The sequence below is a fragment of the Ursus maritimus genome, unplaced genomic scaffold, assembly GCF_017311325.1.
Source record: "Ursus maritimus isolate PB19 unplaced genomic scaffold, ASM1731132v1 scaffold_23, whole genome shotgun sequence".
Taxonomy (NCBI): domain Eukaryota; kingdom Metazoa; phylum Chordata; class Mammalia; order Carnivora; family Ursidae; genus Ursus; species Ursus maritimus.
The window spans coordinates 16,198,173-16,210,419 of NW_024424786.1; the positions used below are offsets into that span (position 1 = coordinate 16,198,173).

The following is a 12,247-nucleotide window of genomic DNA, read 5'->3' on the forward strand; positions in this document are numbered from 1 at the left end:
TAGTCAATGGTATTGTAGTAACATTGAATGGTAAATAATAGTAGTAGCTACACTCGTGTTGAACATAGCATAACATACAGAGATGTTGAATCACTATATTGTACACCTTAAATGACATTATGTATCAACTTCATTTTAATTAAAAAATATAGGCAATACAACTCCCATGACAACATTTCTCATTGTCTCCCTATTTTCAGTCCCTTCTAAATGCTTTCACACATGGGAGAACATGGCAGGAGTGGAAGAAACACCTTGTCAAGAGAGTGCTCACTTCAGCAGCACATATACTAAAATTGGAATGATACAGAGAAGATTAACATGGCCCCTGTGCAAGGATGACACACAAATTCATGAAGCGTTCCATATTTTTTAAATGCTTTGAATGGTACACTGGACCAGATGAACTTCATAGATATACACGGAACATTCCACTCTAAAACAACAGAATAGTCATTCTTCTTGAACACACATGGAACTTTCTCCAGAATAGACCACATACTGGGTCACAGATCAGGTCTCAAACAATACCAAAAGACTGAGATTATTCCCTGTATATTTTCAGACTACAATGCTTTGAAACTAGAACTCAATCCCAAGAAAATTTTGAAGCAATTCAAACACTTGGAAGCTAAAGACCATCCTACTAAAGAATGTTTGGGTCGACCAAGAAATTAAAGAGGAACTTAAACAATTCATGGAAACCAATGAGAACAAAACCACATCAGTCCAAAACCTATGGGATACTGTAAGGCCAGTCCTAAGGGGGAAATACATAGCCATCCAAGCCTCCCTCGAAAAAGTAGAAAAATCCTGAATATACAAGTTAACCTTACACCTAAAGGAACTGGAGAAAGAACAGCAAATAAAACCTAAACCAAACAAGAGAAATAATAAAGATTAGAACAAAAAAATTTGAGTAGAAAGCCTGAAAAATGGAGGCTGACATCATCAATAAAGTACAGAACACTTGAGAACCACTTCAATGTGTGTGAGTGAAATCCTGACAGAATTGGGAGAGAAGGTGTTAAAAGTTTTGATGGGGCACCTGGGTGCCTCAGTGGGTTAAGCATCTGCCTTTAGCTCAGGTCATGATCTCAAGGTCCTGGGATCAAGCCCTGCCTCCAGCTCCCTGCTCAGTAGAGAGCTTGCTTCTTGCTCTCCCTCTGCCTGCCACTCCCCCCTGTCGTGCGCTCGAATTCTCCTGTCAAATAAATAAATTAAATCTTTCTTTTTTAAAGTTCTGTTTACACACATGAATTAATATACCATTTGATGTGCTTTGAAAGACTCCAATAATATCTGGATTAAAGTTTTGATTATCCTTGGTAATAGACTGGTATAATTGGAAGATGATTTCTTGTGGGTAGTATTGTGGTTGTGAAGACCTCCTCAAAAGGCAAGAAGAGAAAAGGAAAGAGAGATATAGCATCTCTCAGGTGCCATGTTGGATACTGATATGCTTGGTGAAAAGTATGAGATTCCTCCTAAGGCTTCAGATTTCTATCATATTAGCTTCCTCCCTGAATGAGACTCTCAGGGTTACAGGATGCTGGAATCCCTTCTTGGAAATATAATAATGGTTAAATTCAAGTTGTATCCCCTCCCATTCTCTTTATTTTGCTATCTTCTCAGGTTTTTTATTGGGGGCAGGTGGTTGGTACAACTACTTTTTCACTATTTCATGTTTTTGAGACCCTGAGGAGAGTACACAGAGTAACATATCCTAACTACCAGAGGTGGAGAGAGAGAAAGGCTATATTACATAAATATGTTTCGAGTGCAGGTAAGCCATCAAGCTCACCTATGTAATAGCTTAAGTAAACATGGTTTTAGGATGGGAGGACAAGGGTATAATGAATCCACAAGAAGAGATGACTCAAATATCAGAAGTTTTTGCAGAGACCTCATAACATCACCTGTGGGGCAATGAGGGTGTCCATGTTTTATGATAATTCATATTTGCAAACATACATGAGAAACAGTTTTCTCTAATAAGAGAAGACATTACAGAAGGTGAATTTTTTGACATTACTATTAACAAGAATAACTGAACCTGAATGAGTGGTGTTAATAGGATCCCACTTTTTTAACCTGGATTTGGGACTGGGTAGTCTGAGAAAACCCAGGATATAGGATTCTAAGTTACTGCTAACATTTTTGCAAGTAGAGACGATATGTAAAAAGGATAATTCATCCTAGGTAAAATTTAAATAAGTTTCCTCTGTTACACCCCCTTAATCCAGATGGCCTCTTTTGAAAATTATATAAATGCTTATGTGAAATTCTAGATAACTCAAAACTATCCTCACTGCTTCTAAAGAGGATTTTCAAACTTATTGGTTATCCTCTCTATAAAAATTTAAGCTGAAATTTTCTTGAAAACTGCCAGACAGAATTTCTTTTCCATTAGATTATGAATGATGCCCTTCTTTCACTTACTCATGCAAATGGGAATATCTTAGATTTGAAAAAAAATGAGAGCTGACTAAACCAGCAAAAGTCATTCACAAAACAATGGAACTTTCTGCTAACTCCCTTAGAGATGGATCATAAATCACATCTGGGGCTCCTTTCTCCAAATTTGCACACAATATTAAATAATGGAATATAATTTGAGTACCCGTCAAAGAAGCTATCAAGGTCACTTACAGAATTCTATCCTATATCCATCTTTCTAGCCATTCATCATCTTCTGAAAATATTATCCAACATTAAGGACTAAAATTTAGGGTAAAATTTTAACAATACCATAACTATAACCAAATCCTATTTCCTGGAAATATGTAGTATTTATGATTTACAAGAAGGAATATCCTAACCACCTATACTCACTTTTCTCATATCACCTCTCCAGAACTGGTATGTTATCCATTTTTTTAATAATTATGTATAAGTTTCATTTACTGCATATGGTTCACTTATCTTTTGATAAATATTTGTTGAGGATCTGTTATATCCCAGGTACTGGCATGGTAGACATAGCAGTAAAAAAACAGAGGAAAATTCTACCCTCATATATTTACATTTTAGTGTTAAGGATTTCCCTTCAAAAACATATTTTTTGAATATTCAATAAATGTTTGTATAAGCCCATTGGTGCTGGGGGTACACATATGAGGCCCTTACTTCTTTGAGTGTGCCCAGTAAAGTAAATGAACAAATCAGCGTCTTCTCTTTAGTAAGACTCTAGAGACATCATGGTACAGACACCTGACCTTTTAAAGCAAAGGCATTCCTTCTTCACGTTCAAAATTGATTTTAATTTGCTTTTGTGCCCTGATAGAGACTGAACACCTGGTCTTGGGATACCATGTGACTATGATACCCCATCAGCTGATTTAAAGGAAACATGGGATTGGTAGCAAATGCAGAAGAATAAATACCAGCTATGACCCTATGACTGGAAGAGAAATAAGGGCCACCATATCTACCCATGTTTTCTCTCCTCTTACTTAATTTAAATAAATTTCTTCTGTTTTCCTCTTCCTGTGCCCTGTTTTATGTCAAATGTATTATTGGTGGTTAACATTACAATTTACAGCATAACTTGCATAACTTAAAGAATATCAAGGGGCTCAATATGTAACTAAAAGCAGAAAGGAAGCAGTAATAGATCAACAAATATGTATATGTTAGGGCTTATTTTATGCCAAGCCATTTTCTAAACACTTGACCTATATTAATTCATTTAGTCTTTCTTAGAAAATAGGGATAGGTACTTACAAATAAAAAAAAATGAGGGGGCAAAGAGAGATTAGTATGTTGTCCAGGACCACAAAGCAAGAATATGATGGAACTGAATTTTTTTCTAGGCAGTTCTGGCTCCAGAATCCTCATTCTTAACCACAGTACTGATCAAATGTTGGGTTGGACTTCACACAGCAGCTTGATTTTCCAAAGATATCTTGAATACCATTGAATCCATCGAATCATAGGAGTCATAGCAGAGGTGTTTGTACTGCAAGCTAGATTAGCTACACAAGAATTGGACCATACCCTAATGAGACACCTGCTATAAGAATTACACTCTCCTACTTTTTAAAGGAGAAGAAATGAGTATTTTATTTTATTTATAGAATAATCGCATTATGTCAGGCAGAAGCATGGGTTGGAATGAAATTTTGAAATTTAAATATCGTCTAAGTGCATAATTTAACATTGGGCAAAAAAAAGGTGGATTGTAATAGATACTTTTCTTAAATTAAGGTGCACTAAGTCTTTGAATATTCTCCTTACATTTATGGAATTTAGTACCCCAAATTTCTTTATAGAAGCCAGATATAGAAGTTTCCACCAAAAAATACAACCATATCAAATTATTTTGAATAAAATTCTAGTGACCCAAAATAATATGAATGTGCTTAATACCACATAATTGTATACTTAAAAATGGTAAATTTATGATGGCTATTAATGAGGGCACTTGTGATGAGCACTAGGTGTTGTATGTAAGTGATGAAATCAATATTATACTACATATTAACTAGCTAGAATTTAAATAAAAACTTTAAAATGGTAAATTTTGTTATGTGTATTTTACCACAATAAAAAATAATTGTATAAAGCTAGTAATGTGAAAAAGCAGGCCTTCCACAGCAATAGTTTTGTTGAGAGTGGCACATGTATATGTACATCCTAGAAGAAATAGTTCAGAGGTTCTAGAAGTAGCCTGCAGAGTCGAGGATCCATGAAATTAGATATGCAAATTTCAGGGCCATCCCCCAGCAATACTGTCACCATTGCATCCGTTCTGGAACATGATATTGGACTTTATTCCTACCAGAAAGCCTCAAAATCTACTTTTCTTATCTTTCTAGGAATCTAGTGAGCTACACAGTACCACTTAATAAATTTATTCTTTGCTTAAACAAATTTGGATAGTTTTTGATATTTGTAACAATAATTACTGATTGAAACAAACAATAATTTTAAGTACCATTTATTAGTATTTAGCTTGTGCTAGACACTGTATTAAATTATTAGACACTTTAACTCTCACAAAAATAAAAAAGAGATGCAAACTATGATTATCCTCTTTAGAGATGAAGACATTTAAATTGAGTGTGATTAAGTAATTTGTCCAAGGCCACATGGCTAGGAAATGGTAGAACCAAGAAAAAGACCCCAGTTTGCTTGATGTCAATGACTATGCTCTTAACCACTGTCCTATAAAAGTTACTGACCGATGGTCTCACATTAATATATTCCAGTGGTATTGTACTTTAAAGACTTTACAGATGTAGTGCAAGATTTTACATTGATAACTACCAAACCTGAAGTTTGAAGAGCAGATTTGCAGATCGGCTCTTCTCTATGACATGACCTGATCCATATTCTTGGACCTGACTTTTCTCCTCTCTAAAGTGAAGGGTGGATCAACTAAGATCCTCCACAGCTGTGCCACTCCACAGTTCCAGCTCTAATTAGAAGCCTTTCTTCTTGTCTACCTCATTAAAAAGGAAATGTATAAAAAATGATTATATTTACAGAGCTTTGAAGCTGTCCTCACATACTCCTCATCCCCCTTCTCTCTGTGCCTGGATGGAGTCATGTTCTGATTAAACGTCCAAGGAGCTTTTTTATGTGCAGCTCTGATAATCCAAGGTCAGGCTTCAGAAGCTGTTGTGTAACTGCCAGCTCAAAATCAATAGTCCATGTCCTGTATTCAGGGACACACACGCAAATAAACATACATCACTTAGGATGACATCTGGTCCTTTGATTTCATAATGAAAATGCCAAAGGTTATATTTTTTCTCAATGTCATCCCATAAAAACAAGGTATTCCATGGGGCAGGCTTTGGACCCAACTATGAGAAAGGTCACCATTGTTGAATTCCAGGATTCTCCCTGGGACTCTAGGTGTCATTGTAGAAGCCTCCTTTCTTTGCCCATACAACAGTTCTTTATTCATTATGACTGCTGTATCAGCTCCAATATTACTGATACTCTCATCACTCATATTAGATTTCATGACCTACTGCCAGACTATGAACTCAAATTAGAGACTGTGTCGTTCACTGTTACATTTGAAGATGGCTTACTATTGAAGATGGCTTACTGTTGAAGATGGTGGACTATTGATAATTAAAAAATAGAAATATCCACACTATTTAATCTGTATTGGAATAAGAGGTCAATAAGCATTATCACCTCTGTAAGCATGATAACCTTATATGATAGGTGCTATTATCATCTTTATATTATATATGGAGAAACTGAGCCTTGGAGAGGAGGAGTGATTTTTCTAAAGTCACAAGGATAATACTGTAAGGCTGCCTAACTTCAAGGCTTATGCTCTTAACCTCCTCATTACTGAGATAATAATCCCCATTGAGAATCAGCCTGCCTAAAAGATACATGAAATAAAATCTTGTTTAGAAATTCTAACAGAATAGCTGAGCTCATCTTCCATCTACTACTGCAGCGTTTCTTTTTATCTGAGAAGGCCATTCTCTTAGAGTTTCACTAGCAGGAGACACAAATGAATGTACCAAAATGACTGGCTCTAAGTGGAAATGAGACAAGCCCAAGGAGCATATAAGGACAGGCAGTGACTCAATTCCAAGCCTGAACCTAAAGAAGAAGCAAAGCCTGGACTGAGGACTAAAGGCAAGGTCATTTACTAGGTATTCAAATGAATCATGCCAAGTAAAGAAAGAAGTCATAAAATCATCAATTACCAACAATAACAACAACAATAACAAAAAATAGCCAGAAATGGTCCTTATGGAGGAACTGCTGGTGGTTCAACAGATCAAAAGATAGCCTATAGATTCAGGACTATTTTTGATGAGATTGAATCATACCTATTCACAGAGGTATGACCCTACCTGAAAAGATGATTTAAGCCAAAGCTTGCGTCGAAGGAATGAACTTCACACTCAGATCAGAAAATATTTACAGGGGCGCCTGAGTGGCACAGCGGTTAAGCGTCTGCCTTTGGCTCGGGGCATGATCCCGGCGTTATGGGATCGAGCACCACATCAGGCTCCTCCGCTATGAGCCTGCTTCTTCCTCTCCCACTCCCCCTGCTTGTGTTCCCTCTCTCGCTGGCTGTCTCTATCTTTGTCGAATAAATAAATAAAATCTTTAAGAAAAAAAAAAGAAAATATTTACAGACTCTTGCAACATATCATAAAGAAAAAGGTGGTGATTCTAAATTGGATGATCCCAGATTTTGAAACAAATACCTAGCATGTAGAAGGGCAAATAATAAGGCTTAAAAAATGTCATGAATACTTCTATTTAATTCCATTTTGCAAGCAAGAAATTGTCTGTGGGGAAGTTAAGCTTTGCTGAATAAGACCCCCCAGGTTGGGAGTGAGGGCACTGAGAAGGGCACAAGTAGGGTACCACTCCTGGAATCAGAGTCTGACTGACACATATTTCTCCCACTGCACAAGTTTCTTCATTCTGAATTATTCAGCGGCAAATATTTTTAAAGTATGTTTTGAGTTGTGGAAATAAAATGGTGAACATAATAGACAGTTCCTCACTTCACTAAATTTAGTCCGTTGAAAGAAACAGGAAAGTGGCCAATGACAGCTGAATGATTGATGCAGGGTGTCAGGGAACCTAACCAGAACAAAGGGGTTTCCAGAAGAATTTGTACATCATATGGCACTAATGGAATTAGTAGAAATGATTCTAGAGAACAGAAGCAGGGTGAAGAGTATTCTAGGATAAAGGAATATCTGGAAAGACCCAGAGTCTACTGAAACTATGATAAATTGTACCAAGTGTCAAAATTTTAATATGGCTGGAGTATCATTTACCAAGAGAAAGTGGAAAGAGATGAGGATGGCAGGGTTCATGGAAGACAGCACAGGAGAGCCTTGCAAGCTTATATTAAAAAGTTTTTATCTCTTCCTGAGACCAATGGGGAGCCATTAATGGATGATGAGGAAGGAAAAGGCATGATTATATTTGCATTTTAGAAAAAGACCTTTGGTTTACCACTATGCCAGGTTAGTTTGAATGGCATGTGTTATCTCCCCAAGATAAACTAATGAATGTCTTTGGTCACCCCAGAGTAAGCTAATGAAATTAACTTTCTGAAACTATGAAGCTGAGGCTATTCCCTCAAGGTGAAACCACCAATAGAAGCAGCTGGATGCTCTCATCCTTTTATTACTAAAATACACAATGACCGTAACTTGGGAGTCCCAACACTCTTGAAAACTACAAACCCTCTCCAGCTAGTTAATTCTGATTACAAACTGACCACTAGTTCACATAGCTCTTGTTTGTAGACAATAACAATAGTTTAAAATAACAAAGGTAAAGACATAATATTAGCCTTTCTGGACCAAAATTTTTAATGGACTTACCCTTTTAAAATAGAATCCCAAATGATAATGCCTATTACTCATTTTAATAGGTTTCAGGCTCTATTATAAATATTTTATGTGCATTATCTCACTTAACTTCATGACAATTCTCTCTGGTTTCTGCTAGTATTATTTCTACTTCTTTAGATAATAAAGTTTAGATTTAGTGAGGTTAAAGAGCTTGCCTAAGGATACAGTTGCCAACTGTCAAAGCTTATCTTTGAATCCAGAACTGTTCTACTGCAAAGCATATGATTTTAATTACAATTCAATCCTTTCTCCATTTTCATGGAGTATTAAGATAAATATCACAGTGCTAAGTATCCTAATGAAGGATGGAGGAAACCATTGAAGAAATCTGACAATTTAAATTCAGTCATTTTGAGCTCCGATGTGAATGTGCTATAGAACTTAGTAGGATGACCCCATTGAAAACAGCAAATACATGCAACCATTAATAATATCTGCATTTGCCACCTGAGCAGGCAAGGACCTGGAAACTCAGAGATGAGGATTTCAGAAGTCAGAAATAAGTGAGTATATGTTTACTGTGGGGCTGGGAGATTATTTAGGTTGCATCTTTGGAATAAGGTGTTGGGGGAGGGGAGTCAAAATAGGAAAATTGTCCAGTCAAAAGAGAGACTACTCAAAGACATACACTTTTAGGTAAAATTAAAGGTGAAGCAATTGATATCAGCAAAGCTAACTCAGCAGTTTTGCAGTTGGGAGTGTAAAGAGAGGCACAAACATAGTCTACAGATAGTCCCTGACACATAGACCCAGGCCCCCTTTATAGAAAGCAATGAACTGGTTTGGATTCACCCTCCAGACATATGCAGGAGATTTACCATTTACCTCTACTTCAAAGAAGATCCTTGTGAGTAGATTAGGATCATGAGTATTCCAGGACACTATCTGGAGTCCAGAAAGTCCCATAAAACATAAGAAGCAGTGCAGAGGAATTGTTGAGAACAAAGTCTCTAGAAGCAGGCTTCCTAAGTTTGACACATAATTTCAGTACTAACTGTATGTCCTCCAGCACCTGACTTATTTTCTTTATACTTCAGTTTCCTCATCTGTAAATTCAGGGTGACAATATTAATATCTATATCATAAGGCTGATACGAGGAACAAATGAGGAAACCCAGTAAAATACCTAGCAGTGTCACTTGTGCAAAATCAGAACCCAAAACATATCATCAGCATTATCGTAATAGTATTTGTACATTCATCAAGGCAGATCCTCAGAGTACAGAATTTTGGTAAATAGGATAGAATTTCAAGAGACAAAAATGAAATGTCTAAAAAGTTGAAGGACATTGAATAAGGCCAGTGTGACTTAATGTACCAAATAAATGAGAAAATGCTAAGATGAGGCTGTGGAGGGAGCAGGGCTCTGATTGGGAAGGCCCTACAATTCTATTGAGACATTTTATTTTATTCCAAGGGCAGCACAAATATCAATAAATGAGGTTCTTTCCCCAGTGGGGTGGGCAGACAAGTAAATAGGTATGTCAGTGCAATGTACTAGTTATAGCAGAGATTAGAACAGGGCTTTTAGAATAAAGAGAAGAGAAACTTCACTCAGCCTTCTAGATTTTCACACTTTGAAAAGAGAAAGGGGACATATGCATAGGTTACAGTACATTACAGTTACATTACTAAGAGACCTTAGTTTGGTCCACATTTTATCAGAAGATATTTCCATTCTTATTGAATATAAAACACCGACGATCTGAGTGGAAAAGTCCATTTTTACTAGTTGATGAGAGCAAAGCAAAGGGCAACCCTTCTTATTTACAGATGGATAAATAGAAAAAAAAATATGTGGGCAGAGAACAAAAATACAACATGACAATAGGATACTAAGAAAGGCTGGAAGTTTTCATAACTAAAATAGGATTTAATGCAATTAATATATCAAGGACCCCTGTTGGCTACATCATGATTGAGTTAATCTCATCCATATAAGAGGGAAAGCAGTATTGTTTGAGTCATTTTATGTTTTTAAATGACAATATAGAGTACTGTGATAAAGACAGTAGTGCATAAGGAAAACTATACCTATTGTGTGCTGGTGAGAAGAAAAAAATGTATTTTAATATACCTTATATGTAAAAATAATCTGTATCTTATATTCAAAAGAAAAAAATGATGAACTGATTCACTGTTACAATGAAAAACAACAGTGAATTTAGATTATATTCATATATGCCATGAAATAGTGCATCAGTGTACATGTCGGTTCCTCCAACTTTCCTACCAATACATCCCTTGCCAGGAAGAACCTGCTGTTAGAAGTTCAGAGCTTTAAAACTTCTCATATCATGACAGGTTGGAAGGAAACTCAAATCCATTAATGTCAGCTGGGCAGAATCTAGCACAAGTGACACTGCTAGGAAATTAGTGTCAGCAAGCAGATGTAGGTTGCAACAACATCCTCAAAGGAGAAATTAAAAGTGGTTACTTATTTCCACTGATGTTCATACAGGGAAAACTGTGATAGCTGGAGAATTTCTGGGAGTTCATGAGATGCTGAAGGGCAGAAGGTGCCATCTTCAGACTTCTCCAGACTTCTGTCATTGTGAGAGTACTGTTGGCCAAGTACATTGGCAATGTTGGCTGGATTGTTTATCCCAGGCTCAGAAGCCAGCAAGCGTGGTTCCAGGGGCCAGAGTAGTGATGGGGCCATAACACCGGATGACATCCGGCTTTTGTATTAATGAAAGCATTTGAGTTTTGGCCTCTTAACCAAAGTCACTCACCAAAGGTATTAAAAGGCTTAAATAGGTCCTAATGTCAGAAGGTACACTGCTAAACTCCATGCAGGAACAAGATTACAAATCAAGTAAAAATATCTTACATAACAATTAAGCAAACATTTCGTTCTTATGTACCAACCACCTCCAATAAGTCTTCCATTCCAGGCATTTTAGCCTGAACGGACTTCCATATATGACACCCACTGTCTTACCCTCCATCTTTGACTCTTGCTGGTCACCCCTCCTCTCTAGTTGTCAAAATCCTGTAAATCCTTTCAGATCTAGCTCTAGAGATAGCTGAGGAAGAGGCCTGGATTATTCCACCCCATAGTAGAGTAACTGCCTTTATGAAAATTTCTCCATCATCAACCGTATAGGCCTGGAAGGAAACCTTCTGAACCAAACTGCATATAATTAATACATATACGAAGGTAGCCATCATAAAATTGTATTCGCAAATATGCTGTCAAATGAAATCAGCTATTCCTAGCTTTTTCTATTAAATATATGGTTATTGATTTGTTTTGTCTTTAGTGAGCACTTGTTAGCAGATAAGACGTATAGATAGCATTTGAGAAAAAAGATGTGCAGAAGAAAAACTTAAGCTAGTGAAATAGATCTATGTCACTTTTGATAGGCTTCTGGTAATTGGAGAAAAGTTAACATTAAGAGATTTCAAGTATGGGACATTTCAGTATAGCCTATAGAAAACCAATGTTTATTCTAAACATGTTAGGACCCAGTGACCCAGATTTTTTAATAGCCTGTGTTCAGTTCTGTCCAACTATAGTTGGAAAGCTTCCTCCAGAAGGGGACTGAGCCTTGCACACCAGGCAAGGAATGCTGAACTACCTGCATTTGTGCCTGACTGATAGCTGTCAGGCAGACTTAATGTTTGACTAACTGGCAGATTCCACTGGAAGTATATAAGTATGGTAGAAATATACACACAAATGGTATGTTTAATAAGTCATGGAAAGAAGATTCCTCTTTAGAGATTAGAGGGCACCTGGATGGCTCAGTCGTTAAGCGTCTGCCTTCCGCTCAGGGCGTGATGCCAGAGTGCAGGGATCTAGCCCCTCATCGGTCTCCTCCACTGGGAGCTTGCTTCTTCCTCTCCCACTCCCCCTGCCTGTGTTCCCTCTCTCT

General features: G+C 37.0%; 1 non-coding gene across 1 annotated transcript; it reads left to right on the forward strand.

Annotated features, from left to right (window-relative positions):
- The first annotated feature begins 266 nt into the window (after positions 1 to 266).
- Positions 267 to 373, forward strand: LOC121104836. Its single transcript, XR_005837215.1, has one exon. It is a non-coding gene; the product is annotated as a U6 spliceosomal RNA (small nuclear RNA).
- Positions 374 to 12,247: the final 11,874 nt, after the last annotated feature.